Here is a 15,751-nt window from a genome sequence, read left to right on the forward strand (position 1 = left end):
ACAATCGGACGATCAGCCTGCAATGTCTTAACCAAACTAGAGATCAGAAACACATTTTTGTGATATATCCCCATTGGGAATCGAACCCAGAATCTGCAGATCGAAAGACCAGTGATAACCAGTAGACCACGGAGGACCTTCCATTAGGGATCGACGTAAAGGATATGTGTGCAGAGAGCCTTCACGATAAGGTAAAAATTATAATACGAGTCACATTTAAAACTATTCGTGTTGTACATGTGACATTCCGCTTTTTTTATTTTTCATCTGCGTCACACTAAGTTCTACGTTGATAGTCACGAATTCTTCAGTGTAGAACGCAAAGACGAATAAAAAGTTTAAATCAAGATTACGTGTCCAAAAGCCTGTTAAAGTTAAACTCGTGAGGTCCTCCCGGCGTGGTCGTGGGGTGGTCACCGTCAGTGGCCATGTCTGGTCGTGACCATCGCACGTGTCTACCAGCTGCGGTGTCTTGTTACAATTTATCGTTATTGAAATGTCAATCCGACTACGTTATACCCTTATTGAGATTCAGTAGGAGTTTCTGCTTACTGTTTATCTCGGATTTATGATCGACTGTCATTGTCATGCCGACGGGGCGGCCTCGTTCCCTGAGTTATGAAATCAGCATCGGGTACTTGAATTTTACAATGGATGGTTGATGCCGCTGTTGCGATGATGGAGTAGCACTAGACGCTATATACATTAGTTATTTTTATCGTGACCGTTTAGTACACGTTGATCTTGGACAGTACGCAGGCAGTCTGGGCTATACACACACGTCAACATGTGGTCTCGCTGTCATACCTACTATATATGAACACAGTCATACCCTACATTTCGGACGTATTCCACGCAGAGCGCCATAGTTTAGATCACCAATTCTTGGATCACCAAAACTATTCCACGTAGAGCACCAACGGACAAGTAGCTACTAGTGTTGTATTTGATTAAATGAAAGATATCGATAAAATCACTAGAGAGTTTATTAATTAAACCACGTTACTGATCCTTTGGTGCTCTACGTGGAATAGGTTTGGTGATCTAAGAATTGGTGATCTAAACTTTGGTGCTCTGCGTGGAATACGTCACATTTCGGAAGATGATGAAGATATCGAAGAACGTTTGTTCTAAGAGGGAGGTGTTATGTATTGCCCTCTGGACTCCCCTATTAGTTAAGCATCTTTATCTTAAGCATTGTTATGTATTGAACAATATATTTAGGTCTTTGTGTAATTAAAATACACAGATTATTAACGAATCATCTTCTTCTATCGTGTGGGTTGTGAGGTAGAGTACCAACCTCATCAACCTTGGTGTCAGGGTTACTAACGAATAAGATATACATTATCTTCTATCGCCTACTGTAGAACAGTGTGGAGGACCAAGCTTCATAACCGCTTCGCTCCATAAGAATAGTACAGTGCCAAGTATTGGTACTCATCATCATCATCACCAGCCCATTAACGTCCCCACTGCTGGGGCACGGGCCTTCCCTTTGGATAGATAGGGAGATCGGGCCTATTGGGGGTATTGGTACTACGTAAGTATAATAGGCCATCTTAATAGGACTGAGTAGGCTTCGTTAGAATTATGTACTGCCCTAGATGACTTACAAATTCGTGTAGGCAGATATTTTGTGGTTTTACCATAATGAAAAAAAATATACGAGTACAAAACGTTGAAGCACAACCACAATAATCAAAGAACACCTGACCTCAGGTTCAGCGAGTTAATCACAAGGCAGTTCCGTCGTAAAAACGTTTCAACAACGCACTCTGTCATACTGTACGTAAATTATTGGGAGCGCTCGGATTTTACACACTAAACACTATTGTTTTATCGCCACTAATACAAAACAACCTATGACTATGAACCTTAAATCGTAAAGAATACGGAGAAGGTATAATTTGCGGGAAGAAAATAACTTTGCTGAGATTTACAACGACACACTCCTCTTGGCTAAGTTTGATGGTTGTTTTACAACCGAGTTCTAATTACGAGATTTCCTCTCACTCGGATACTAGGACACACCAGCCAACCGATTGTTTAAGGACATTAAATTTTGTACTTATAAAAACTTTATGGCACTTCGACGAATAACCCTTTGTTGCGGGATTAGCTCCGCGTGATTTGAGCCCGTGATTCAACTCTAGCTTAGAACATAAGCGTTACAAATTACGTGCATGACATGTGTTCTCTCGCTATTCTGAAAACTATAAAACCTATGAGTTTAGTTTGAATTTTTTAATGAGTTTGACTGGTATGCATCTTGCCGACATACAAAAAGCTTACTTATACAGTACTCTGTATTATTGCATTACCAGATTGCATCTTCTTCTTTCGTGGGGTGTGAGATTAGTCACCAACCTCATCATCGCTGGTGTCAAGGTTACCATATTTGTGTAATAAGTATATAAAGTCCCAGATAGGTATTAAAAAAGTTTGGTTTATCTTAATAGCGATGTTAGTGCAAAAGCAAATGTACACTTATCTTGGTGGTGATCATCAAGTGTTTTATCTTAGCGGCGGTAATTTATTGCAACAAAAACTTAATGGGCCTGTTGGAATGTATAATCAATAATTCCAGTCATCACGACATTAATAATGTGGTTAGCAAAACTTTTAAATAATTACATAGATAGACTATGAGAGTAGATAAAGTTGTGTCACTTTTTGTTTCGTTTTTCTACCGATTTTGAAGACAAGGAAAAACTGCGACTCTTTCAATATAGAAACATATAGGTAAGTGTGATGGATGATATTTTACATCATTTGAATTACGTAGAGAGTCGCCGTCTGGCTGGTGGAGTCTTCCACCCAATACAAACCAATAAAGTGCGGTCAGAATCAGTATTTTTAACCAATACACAATAGTACGGCTTCGAAGCAATGAATCGCAGAACACGATTTAAAAACTTATCGTAATCAGTTGTGACTGGGAAGTTGTCAACGACTGCAAGTCGTTTAGAATCCAATATATTTCGCCATAAATATCCCACTTTAGTGCCAGTAATCCTGACACATGTCAAACAAATTGTTGACACTCCTAAATGTGACAAAGCCACTTAAATATAAGATTAACTAAAATTCCAGAACGAGAAGGACCCTTTGTGAACCGTAAACCTTTCGTCGGTTACAGTTTTTTGAATGCTAGTTTTTGCGTAGCTATGTATTTCAATAAAATTGAAAAATAAAAATACCTACGGCAGTTAGTGCCAATGGAGTGTATCTAAAACGTTTTTACTCGTGGAACCGTTTAGATGCCAAGGAAAACTACATTTGAATAACATTTAAACCGCAAAAACAGAATCCAATTTAGAATGATTAATTATATATTCTTGATTATTTTTTTCGTAATCAACTAATAAACAGCTGTAGTTGAATTGACTGGTCTTGGTCAGTTAAAGATATTTCAAATTTTGGAAGGTTATACAACAAAAATCAAAAATATTGTTTGTGATGTCATAATGTGCTATCGTGTTGCGTGATTTGGGAATTCCTTTGATTGGCCCCACGTGTTCATCAGATACATGTGTCTTTTTTTTTCACCGTGTAGTTCCGGGTGTGACGTCACAGCGGCCGAGATTGGCGCCAGCTGCGCTTGCAAGGCCGGCTACACGCACTTGTCCCAGTTGTGGCGAGCAGCGGGTAATAGTGAGGAGCAAGAAGAGGTGATTGACAGAGACTGGGACACGAGGACTGTGCATCCATTTATTGACTACTCTGAAAATATCATACATTATTTTATTATAATATTATCATAATTTATAGTCGTATATGTCAGATTTTAAAATAGGGAAAATTAGCCTAAAACATTATTCATTATTATTTTTTAATTATTTTATTAGAGGTGACCTTATGTAAGTATTTATAATGTATATACGATTTCTTTAGTTAGGAATCATGGAGACTGTCAAATGTGAATGTCTGTTTACAAACTTTTGGACGTGAATCTGTAGGTGATAGTAATTTAGGTTTATCTAGGTGATTACATTACGTCATTATAAATTACACACACGTACACGGAGCACATGGAATACCTGAAACCCTAAAACTAGTTAGCACCAGAAGCTCAGTGTCCTATTAAATGCACTATGTATCTCTCTTATTTAATAAATAAGGAATTTAAACGTTCATTGAGCGGGAAATCAGACACTTATCGCTTTATCGCTATCAGTTGCACCGATTACCATAAAAGGATCCAGTGACCTCATTAACACTAATTTGCAATTCATTACAAAAATTCCATTGACACAACGATGCAGGTGTCGAAGTTTACTTATTAATGCGTATAATAGCCGTATCCGATACAAAGTATAAATAGTTTCTTAATTAATAAAATAACAGGTCTATGGCGACTACTAAAATACGTATTTTTTACATTTTGCTTCTTCCCTCATGAAGTAGGCTCAGACTAAGCATGTAGGTATCATTTTTTTCTTAGTCATATTTAAGTAATATTATATCTGGTAAGGAGGTATTTTCTTCCTGACTTTGTAACCACGAAGAAACCTTCTACCGTTATTACTAAAGGAGTTTTCACGAGAAAGAATATAATATAATATATTATGAACGTATAAAATAATATAATATAAAAATCGCCCGGTAACAGAGACGGTGCGATTTTACAGTCCGATCAGAATATAATCCATTAAGTTTTTTTTTATAGATGTAAACAAAATATGATGGCAATCAGCTGTGGTTATTAGCATAATGGAGTTGGGTTATTCCGCGTGCTGGAAAAACAGTTAGCTGGCAAGGCCGTTCGCGTAAACTATTCTATTATAATACTTTATTAGCATACTTTATGAACATAATTATGTGAATACCTCGCGCCGTGACGTTTCTTGGTACATAGGTACCAAGAAACGTTAAGGATTTTAACACATTTGTAAGCTCCTGACATATAGATACATTTATATTTTGATTACTGACGGCGTTCTTTAAAAAACAAGTGATCAGATAAAAATGCAAGATCGGATAAGTCTCGTTAATATTTACTCGTTGGGCGACACTTTTTATGAGTTTTAAGAACTTATATGAAAGTAAGTTTATTGTGGTGAAACTGCTTATTAAACAGATAATGGGTAATTAAGTCAAGCATTTATTAATATAATAATAGGCTTCATTATACTATAAGCTTTAGTGGCTACTTTACGAATAAATTAGAAGGTGGCATAGTAGGGAGATGAAAGAGAGAGATTGAATTCTAAAAAATATCTATCCCCTTCGCCTTGCGTATAGTTCATCATGTGATGAATATACTTACCTTAGACCGCAGCAATTGGGAATATAATTGTGAGCTTATGTTATAGCTAGCGATTACACTGTTCCTTCTGTTGAGGAGCTCGGTGGCGCAGCGGTAAACGCGCTTGGTCTGCGATTGTTGAAGTTAAGCAACTTTCGCAAAGGCCGGTCATAGGATGGGTGACCACAAAAAAAAAAAAAACATCTCCAACTCCTCCGTGCTTCGGAAGGCACGTTAAGCCGTTGGTCCCGGCTGCATTAGCAGTCGTTAATGACCATCAATCCGCACTGGGCCCGCATGATGGTTTAAGGCCCGATCTCCCTATCCATTCATAGGGAAGGCCCGTGCCCCAGCAGTGGGGACGTTAATGGGCTGATGATGATGAGTAGAAATCGTTAATGTCATTTGCTGCAAATCTGCAATAAGTCAAGTCAAAAAACGTTTACACCGTGGTAAGAAGTTATTTCGTTCTAATCTTACCACATATACTCGTACCTACTCACCGGTGGTATTGAAATTGTGTGCTGAGATCATTCTTGGTGAGCTTCGCTTTGTTAACATTATGAATATTATAATATAATGAACAGACAAACTGTGCAACATGAAGTATTATAAGTATCTTTAAGCAAACATTTGGTTTGACATCCCCAGTTGGTATGCGGTTTGACATTTGCTCTCTACAAGGTCCACAGCTGATGTTATGTATGATACCTACTCTATAAGAAAAGGTTTTCTACTCAAGAATAGGTAATAATAGGTATCTAACATAATTATGCATCAATGTATAAAAATATTCATTTTCTATGTGGTTGCATGAAATTAGAATATTTCAATAGGTATATTATTCTTTTTTCAATTTTTTATTACAGCATTATCAACTTATTATTTGGGTCCTTATTCATTTTATACTTCCTAGACCTTCCTTCGTTAATCCAATAGGATACGGAGTAGGTATAGTTACATCACTGCGGGTTTGATCAAATATTTTACACTCATCTCTACGTATGTAGAGACTCACCATCGTACATAGCTATACACATACGTGACATGTCTGTGTGTCCGGTCGGAAATATGATAATATATACGAAGAGTCAAGTGTGGGTCCACACGTGCGTCGCGTCGTTCCAGTAAACAATTTGTTTTGACGCCTGCACCAGCGTCGTTTTGATTCAAAGTCCACGTAAAGTTGCATAACTCAAAAGGTTTCATTACAAAAACAAAAAATCTTGTATCAGTTTCCATCTTGTAACACCAGGTATTTGAACAAAAACGTAGAATTTTATTTGCTGAAGTAATGGTGCTAATTCCTGCAGACGCCATTTAATTTTATTTTAAGTTATACCTGTCATTTTCTTATCCGATGAAAAAGAAAGGGACTGCGACGACTACTAAAAAGAAGTCGACTAGCTAGTCGACAGGCATAAAATTTATAGAACGCCTATTTTATTTGCCCGGGTTATTCATTCGTTTTAAAATTAACTTGTTAACAATAATTCGTCCCTTTCCTTTTCGGCGGATAAGACAATGACGGGTATAACTTAAATAAAAATTAGGAGATCTCTGCGGGAAACGGGGCTATTATCTGTGTAGGTATATCGAGATCATGGCCACATCGAAGCCCACGTTGTGTTGATAGCATGACTGCTCAGACATGTTCTGGATAGGTTTTATCTCCACATCTTGCACAAAATATGTATCAAAAGCACGTTATCTTAATAAATAAGACCCCAAAATAATGTAAATAAAAATAAAAGTTAAAAAACAAACCCGACAACGGTAAAATCTCGCTCTAAAAAGTATGGAACAATTTCTCTGAAATTCTTCCGAATAGAATGTTTAGTAAGTATGAAAATCATCTTTATTTTTCTTGTTTTATACTTTTTATAGCGTGATTTTTTCGTAGCCGGGATTTTGTTTTTTAATTTTTATAGTATTTATCGGTAACCGGTGATTGTAAGTACTACTTATATGACTTCGCGTGTAAGCGTGTAATAAATATAATTATGTTGTTTTCGAGTTTATGGCGACTTCTTTTTGCGTATTGCTGTTTTTCTTATGTGTTTGGATTTTAACATCTCGTTAGACCCGTTTAGTAACCACATGATTTACATCGTAACTTTGATCGCGTGTAAAGTTTAATGATTCAATGTGTCATTAGTATTATTACTTAGTTCGAAATGAAGTAAACTGTTGAGACTGTATCGCCATATTTACAAAACGACATGAGAATGATTTCTAGGAAAAGATAACTACGAAAGACGATACGTTTTATTAAATTATGTTTATAATCCGTTTTTATACATGGTAATTTTAACACACGCACACACACTCACTTACACCCACTCACTGTCATAATTAAAACAATATCTACTATGCACACTAACGATGGATATAAAGTCCTTAGTTTCCAACTACTCAAATCAGTTACTTTTTTCTAAACGTCAAAACACGAAATTACTATGGAATTTGTATAAAAATGCACACTGTGACGTCATAGAAAAATGTATAAAATGTCGAACTTATTATTACGTTTTACTTGATTAAAATTCATAAATAAGTTAAATACAAAAAAGAAAATGTTTTTCGTTCGTTTTAGATGTCTTTATTTAGTCATCAGGATTTCATAATTTATCTTGAACCTAGTACACGACCCAATTGTCATGTACTTCAATCATTTTAATCTGGGAAGATTAAAATGCTTAATTTTGAATAATAAATTAGAATAATAAAATAATAAATTTTCTTTGAATAATTGTTGGGTAAAAGTGTATCCTTCTTACTACGCTTTGTCCCAGCCTATTAAAAAAATATAAGAGAAAAAAATGCGTTCTCATGAAGGTTGCGTACGAATTACCTCATTATTTAACATTTGCACAGAACTACAATGTATAAGGAATGTAATATAACGTAATATAACTTATCTACTTTAACAGTCGTAACCAGGCAGCAAGTTTCAAATAAATGTAATTTCCAATAATTATAATAGTCAGTTACATGGTGATTGGGCATATTGAGGTTACAACGGTATAGCAACGGTTGCACAAATAATGCATGCGTTTGGGTTCTCTATTGTATTCCCTAAAATTTCTTATCCTACTTTTTATTTTCCTTCACATTTTAGTCCTAAGTATCGAATGTCCTAATGATCCTAGTCCAATTTTGTTAACTCCTAGTGTTCATTGCCCTATTTTTTTTCATCCTAATGATGGTAAGCCCTAATGTCCATAGTTACAATCGTTTATATTCCTAAAATGTATAGTCCTAAATAAAATGTGAAGGAAAATAAAAAGTAGGATAAGAAATTTTAGGGAATACAATAGAGAACCTTCACCGCCGCCTCTCGGCCCTTCGGGCCTCGATGGTCACAAGTAACCTAACCCACTCGGCTATATGGCAGGGGGCTCGCTTTGCTCGCCCCCTGCCATACAGCCTTCGTAACCTATATCTACAGTGTCGGGGTGCCGCGAATTTCCGTGCTCGCTTCGCTCGCACCCGTGACTGCTGTCGTTACGAAACAAATCTTCACCGCCGCCTCTCGGCCCTTCGGGCCTCGATGGTCACAACTAACCAAAATATGTCAAATAGATCATATAGGGAATGAAAAATTCGGAATTTCAAACTTTAGGGACATTAATATTAGAACTAAAGAATATTAGGACAAGTATTACGGTAGGATAATCAATATTTAGGATGATCGAACATTAGTACAATTAAATATTAGGAAAATGATGTTCGGAAAATCGACTTTAGGACTATAAACATTAGGAAATACAACAGGCCCCCATGCGTTTGTTTCCGCAAACAGTGCGCCGGCGCAGCTGCGGTTGTTTTGGCGCCACCCAGACTGACCTGATAACTATTTGTATTATTTAAATTATAACTTGGGAGTTTCGTCTTTCGCAATAAAAACAACTAATCGATTATTTTTAAAGATGTGAAAGGTATTGCCTCAGAGAGTACAACCTGGGGTAAAGATGACGACGATAACGAATCAGACGACGCCCTGAGCCGAGGTTAGCGCCCAACTGGGCACCCTCAGGCCGGGTAAGAGTCCCATGCGTTCCCCATTTGACCGGTAAAGTAATTAATGCTAATTGCGGCAAATCTCCAATAAGTCTAAAATAAAATAGCAGTAGCAGTCACACTATGTAGGTATGAAACATAGGTACGTACTTACCTACACTTATCTACTTTGAATTAACTACCTTATGAAAGCAGATAAGCTAACTTTATTCCAGTCAACAAGTCAAGTGGCTCTATTTACACTACAAGTCTTGCATTCCTTAAAGTTATCTACACATTCTTGTTATACATATAGACCCAATTTCAGTAAACCAATTCACCCATTTTTATTTTCAAAATAATACCTATACTCCTTTCTAACAAACAGCAATAATTTCTCAAGTGACCTTTGAATCGGAAGAGTGTCTAGTCAGCGACTGAAATAGCTGCTTTAAAGTGTATCGGAGATGGGTTTATCATTGAGGAGTATCAATGGGCCAGCATACCAGCTGCATCCATTGACGACCGGCTGCGACCTCAGATAACCCGCGAGGCGCCATGAAGACCGTTCACAGTATAAGCTACATGCAGTAAATGAGTGATATTAGAGCTTGTTATTATAAAACGTTAGACTCAGACAGGACTTGACAGCATTTGTACTTTTGCTAAATGTTTTATTAATATTTGTATGTTATGTTTGTGTGCAATAGAGTATATACGATTTAACTTGAATACGTGACTCACGTCAAAGCCATCCTCATGTTTTGAGAGCATCTTTAGTTAGTAATAGTATCTAGTAAGCAAAATATGGAGCAATCTCTATCTATTCATGAAATACCAATAAGTAAGTACTTACGAATTTTTTTTTTGACTTGACTTATTGTAGATTTGCCGCAGATGGCATTAACTATTTGGCCGGGCAAATGGGGAGCGCTGAAGGCTCACACCCAGTACAACGTTTAAGACAACAGGCCTGAGGGTGCCCAGTTGGGCGCGAACCTCGGCTCAGGGCGTCGTCTGAGAGGAAAAATATTTGAAAGAATTAATCGACCCTAGTGGGTCGATAGCGATAAGCGCTGAATGAGGGAAATCGTCGACCACGCCGGCGGGGTCGGTATCGGGGTGTTCCTACGAAAAAGGTTTTATTATCTTGGGATTTTGACTTGTGGCTGTACCATTCTATATTCCAAGAGGCAGTTCTTCCTATGCGCCTAAGTTGATGTATGTATGAGAACGAATTAGTATCAAGTGTGGCTACTGAGCTTGTATGTAACGCGTCCTATGATCGCCGCGCGTCCGCACTCCCATTCATCTCTTGTTATTGCCGTCAACAGCTGTTTGTGTTGCGACGCGATTAGTTTTAATTGCTCGCTATCACGCGTTCCGATTGTTGCACAAGCAATAATACATTAATTAAGCTTTTATTACTTACATCATCCTTGATAAAGAATTGCTGGAGCGAGGTTTGTCGAGCGCTCTTGTCTCGTTACGGTTGTTAACAGCCAAGTAAGACAGTAAAAATATCATTTCAAACCCCTTATTGAACATCAGTGACTCTGTTTATAGTTCTTGATTATAATTCTACCAAATATTACAGTCGGCACGTGACTGGGGTGAACAAATTACACCACAGAGTCTATAGAGTATTGTCGAAACTTACTCCGAATCGTGTAGACGACGAGAGTAGGTCTCGTTGTATTGAGAAGTAGAAAGACTTGGACTTGCGCTTCAGATTTGATATACAAATACAAATACAAACTCACTAATAACCCTAACACCAGGGTTGTTGAGGTTCGTATTCCACCTCACAACCCACACGATAAGAAGAAGAATGGCGACTCAGCTTCATATTTCGTGTTATTTTAGATTCATGTTACACAATTCTAATCAAACTCGCAACGCAACCGACCGTCGACACAAAGAAGCAAATCGAATTTCAACAAACAATGCGTTTCGTTACTCGATTAGTTATAGAAATCTGCAATCCTACACTTGTACGTGGAACCTAACAAAGCCCTTTGTTTAACCTCGGGAGCCTGGGTTTTTTGCTCCCATTGCATTCCCAAAGTGCTGACCCGCCAGGTCTCGAATCGGCTTAGACCTAAACTGGTTTCGCGGACCTCAGGACGACGCGTTCAGAAATATGTTGATACTTTTAGACCACATAAGCCAAGGTTTTGTGCTTAACTTTTACAGAGATGTTTTAAAGATAGGTAAGTAAAATGGATTCACTATTCGATCATACTGTGCTTAGAAGAACAGCTTAGAGTCGTCTATTTTCTAAGAAATCTTACAATAATCTTGTTCTAAGCTAGTTCTGCTAATTACATTGATATAACTTAGTTTGTTATTCAAGTTACACTACTATTTAATTAGAGTATACTTAATATAGGTTAGGTTAGGTTAGGTTAATATAGGTACCTATCTAATCACTAAGGCTTTTACCTTAATTATATTGCGTTTACCTTTAGGTTTTTATACAAATTGCGACGGTACGAAGTCCAAATATAAGCCTATTTTTTACTGGAAAATTACAAGTAAGTACTTACTTCCACACACAAACACACACGCACATTTATGAAGGAACAATGCAAACAACTCCAAACGTAGAGTAATATGAAACTTTTGCTTACATTTCAATCAAAGTGGACTAGCGATGTCATTTGAATCTTTAAGCGAACCAATTAATTGACGAGAACCGAAGGAACAAGTAGTCCTTTACCACATCAAAATTAAATAAAATCTAAAGTTTATATAAAGCATCATGGATGATCAACATAAAGAACTTATGGAAGTTTTAACAATCATGGAGGTAGTGCAAGTGGCTATCTTAGTTGTACTGCTGTTCTTCGCGCTGCTATACATTGCAGGGTGGATAAAGAGGAAATACATGAAGTACGTCCAAAAAGAACTGCAGGCTTATCAGAGAGAGAAAGAGACGGCGAGAATCGATGGACTGCAGATGAAAGTTTAAAATGTGACGTGAAAACCTTCTAATTACTATTGTAATATTTTTATACTGTGTTTTTTTATATTAAAACATTACCTACTAATTAAATATTTTGATTTTGTATGCGTTTGTTCCGTTAGTGGTAGGTAGGTATTCGATTGCAAAATTCTTTCATCTCTATCATCAGCCTTTTATAATTTTACCTTATTCGAGTTTCTACTTGACATAAACATGAAATGAATGTATTTATCGTCAGTGTTCAGATCAAGCCGCATGTTTTAAATTATTACAATTTCTTATAGTGTTATGATGAAATGTGATTTTAATAGTTCGTAAGTACATTACATATTATAATTTTAAAGTACTTAATAAGAACACGACTTTTGATCAAATGAAATATACCTGTTCAATGCTACTATCAGGTACTATATCATTGTTTCTACCTTGTAATTTGCCATACGAGCTGGTGGATAGTCACCGAAGCAGCAAGGCATGGCGGCAAGAAGCTCCGTGTAATCACTGTGTGTATCACCATGACCAGTAATGGTAATAACTGAGGGTGCGTTATGCTTTTTTCCTACCAATTGGTAACATCTAAGCAACGATAAGAACTTAATGCCATGCCCAGACACCGTGCTTCCCTAGAATGACCATTATGGTTCTTAATTACCGGTAGGTAGTTCTATGCGTGTCGATTATCTTTCTTTTAAGAATAGAATACAGAATATAAATTGTTTATTAAAGGACGCCACACACAAAGACAAGACAATTACATCACTTAAATTTTTTCACAAAACAATTACAAAAAGCATAGAGGATGTTCATTAGAATGACCATAAGGGGGTGTTGGATGTCCTGAGATAGGCTGAGTGAGGCCCTTTTATCTCAGGACGTCCACCACCACCTTATGATCATTTCGACAAACATCCGTCTTGCTTTTTTGTACTTAATTGTTTTAGTGGAAATTTGATATGATGTTGTTGTCTTTTTTTTGTGTGTGGCGCTCTTTTATAATAAACTATTTCTATTCTATTCTAGATAAAAGGGCCTCACTCAGCACGAGTCGCGGCGTGAACCACAACCCTGGTATTGTGGACCCTGCTGGGTGAGACACGAACATCGGCACAAAAATGTATACATAAATACTTAATGTTAGTATTACTTATAATAGTAATTAATGTAGGTATAAGTACCTAATATAAACAAATACGACTTCATAGAACATGTAAGTATTATATTATATTATGAATGTGTATTGTGTAGTCTGTTTGTGTTAGTAGGTATCTATCGCCAACATATAGGTAAGTAGGTATATATTTTTGGCGTACATAGTTACTTTTTCTTACTTTTATTATTTAACTAGCTTTTGCCCGCGACTTCGTCCGCGTGGCGTGTTATATAAGAGAGAGATCATTGTGTGTGTGGGAGTGCATATCAAATTTCAAGCATCTAACTTATGCAGTTTAGATTTTTTCATACAATTTTTTTCCCAATAACTCCCATTTTTCAAAATACAGACAAAAATAAACTTTATATTTACTAAGGTATGCATGAATGCTAGATTGAATCAATTGATTGAATTGATTTTTTTTTTAATTGATTGTTCATTGATTTTTAATTTTAATACACACTTCCTCTCTTCCCTTCAACGTTGCTGTGCCCTACAGGGTCCATGTTTTAGTTCCTATGCCTATGTAACACCCCATTGTACTACATGGAATGCAATAAATAATTTAATTGAATTGAATTGAAAACATCTATCTTACGCGGTTTCGATTTTTTCTAACTAACTCCCGTTTCCTTGGGAATTTTGCAATATCCTGTTGCAACTAAGCTTAAGTTAACTAAGGTACCTGCATGCCAAATTTCAAACGTCTAACTTGAGTGGTTTAGATTTTTCATACAAAAGGATTTTCCCGCTAATTCCCGTTCTCGTGGGAATTTCGGGATTTCCTTTCTTAGTGCACCTCTACGGTACCTAAGGTATCTGCATGCCAAATTTCAAACGTCTAACTTGAGTGGTTTAGATTTTTCATACAAAAGGATTTTCCCGCTAATTCCCGTTCCCTTGGGAATTTCGGGAATTCCTTTCTTAGTGCACCTCTACGGTATCTAAGGTACCTGCATGCCAAATTTCAAACGTCTAACTTGAGTGGTTTCGATTTTTCATACAAAAGGATTTTCCCGCTAATTCCCGTTCCCGTAGGAATTTCGGGAATTCCTTTCTTAGTGCACCTCTACGGTATCTAAGGTACCTGCATGCCAAATTTCAAACGTCTAACTTGAGTGGTTTAGATTTTTCATACAAAAGGATTTCCCTTCACTACTCTGCTCCTATTGATTGTAGCGTGATGAAAAGTATACTATAACCTGTCCAGGAGTGTGAAGAATAATTGTACCAAGTTTCATTAAAATCCGTCCAGTAGTTTTTGTTTCTATAAGGAACATACAGACAGACAGACAGACAGACAGACAGACAGACAGACAGACAGACAAAAATTTTACTGATTGCATTTTTGGCATCAGTATCGACCACTTATCACCCCCTGATAATTATTTTGAAAAAATATTTAATGTACAGAATTGACTTCTCTACAGATTTATTATATTATTTAATAATTCAAATCTTACCTACCGGTTTACCGTCGTATTGAAATAGACTGACTCACGCTATATCCAATATCTGGACCAATACCGCATTATATTTATCGAAGCAAGCAAGCAATCAGAATTTGTTTGATTAAAAATACTTACATACAGGTTACTACAGAATACGGACATGGTTTACATACTCACAACATAGGTAACTTTATAATTATATCACATGACTTTACGGAACCATATAAGCACCAGACGTAATAAGTAACTCATAATCTTTCTAAAGGCAACGCCACTTAGACATTACATGTCTTGACGGCAACAATCATTCAAAATTGGACTTCCTGCGCGAGGGTGACCACACACCAGAGTTCCTCCCTAACGTCTTCCAATTGTCTCAATCACTCCTTGTAGCCCGTGATTACTGGACTCCCGTCTGTAGGGTGTCTACAAAGCGTGATTCCTCGCCGCACCTTTTTATTCACGTTCCTTCGTCATACGCCAGTGAGTTTTGGTGAATGACCGGTGAGAGTAAAAAAGTGAATCGCAGGAATCATGGTGCATAAACACGTAAAATGGCTTCTGATTTTGACCAACTGGCGACGCGACGGTTTGATGCTCATCTATTGTTGGTGACTTATGAAGCTACAGTTTGTATTTTTTTAGAATGCTTTTAATTCAAAACGATGTAGGTCTTACGTTGATACATACAGAGAGCGCAATGAGGTTGCCGTGCAGACTCGGCTGGACTATAAAGAGATATCGAAAGAGTTTTCATTTGTCAGTACATACATATTATTATATACTCTAGCCCGTAAGTCCTGAGGTGGATAGTCTCAAGTAATGAGAAGATAACATGCAGCCACTTTTGATATGAAGTCCTTAGATAGATATCGTCGCCTTATAGGTAATGTCCTCTGTGGTCCAGTGGTTTAAGCGTTGGGCTCACG

Source organism: Pectinophora gossypiella, chromosome 14 (assembly GCF_024362695.1).
Source record: "Pectinophora gossypiella chromosome 14, ilPecGoss1.1, whole genome shotgun sequence".
Classification (NCBI taxonomy): domain Eukaryota; kingdom Metazoa; phylum Arthropoda; class Insecta; order Lepidoptera; family Gelechiidae; genus Pectinophora; species Pectinophora gossypiella.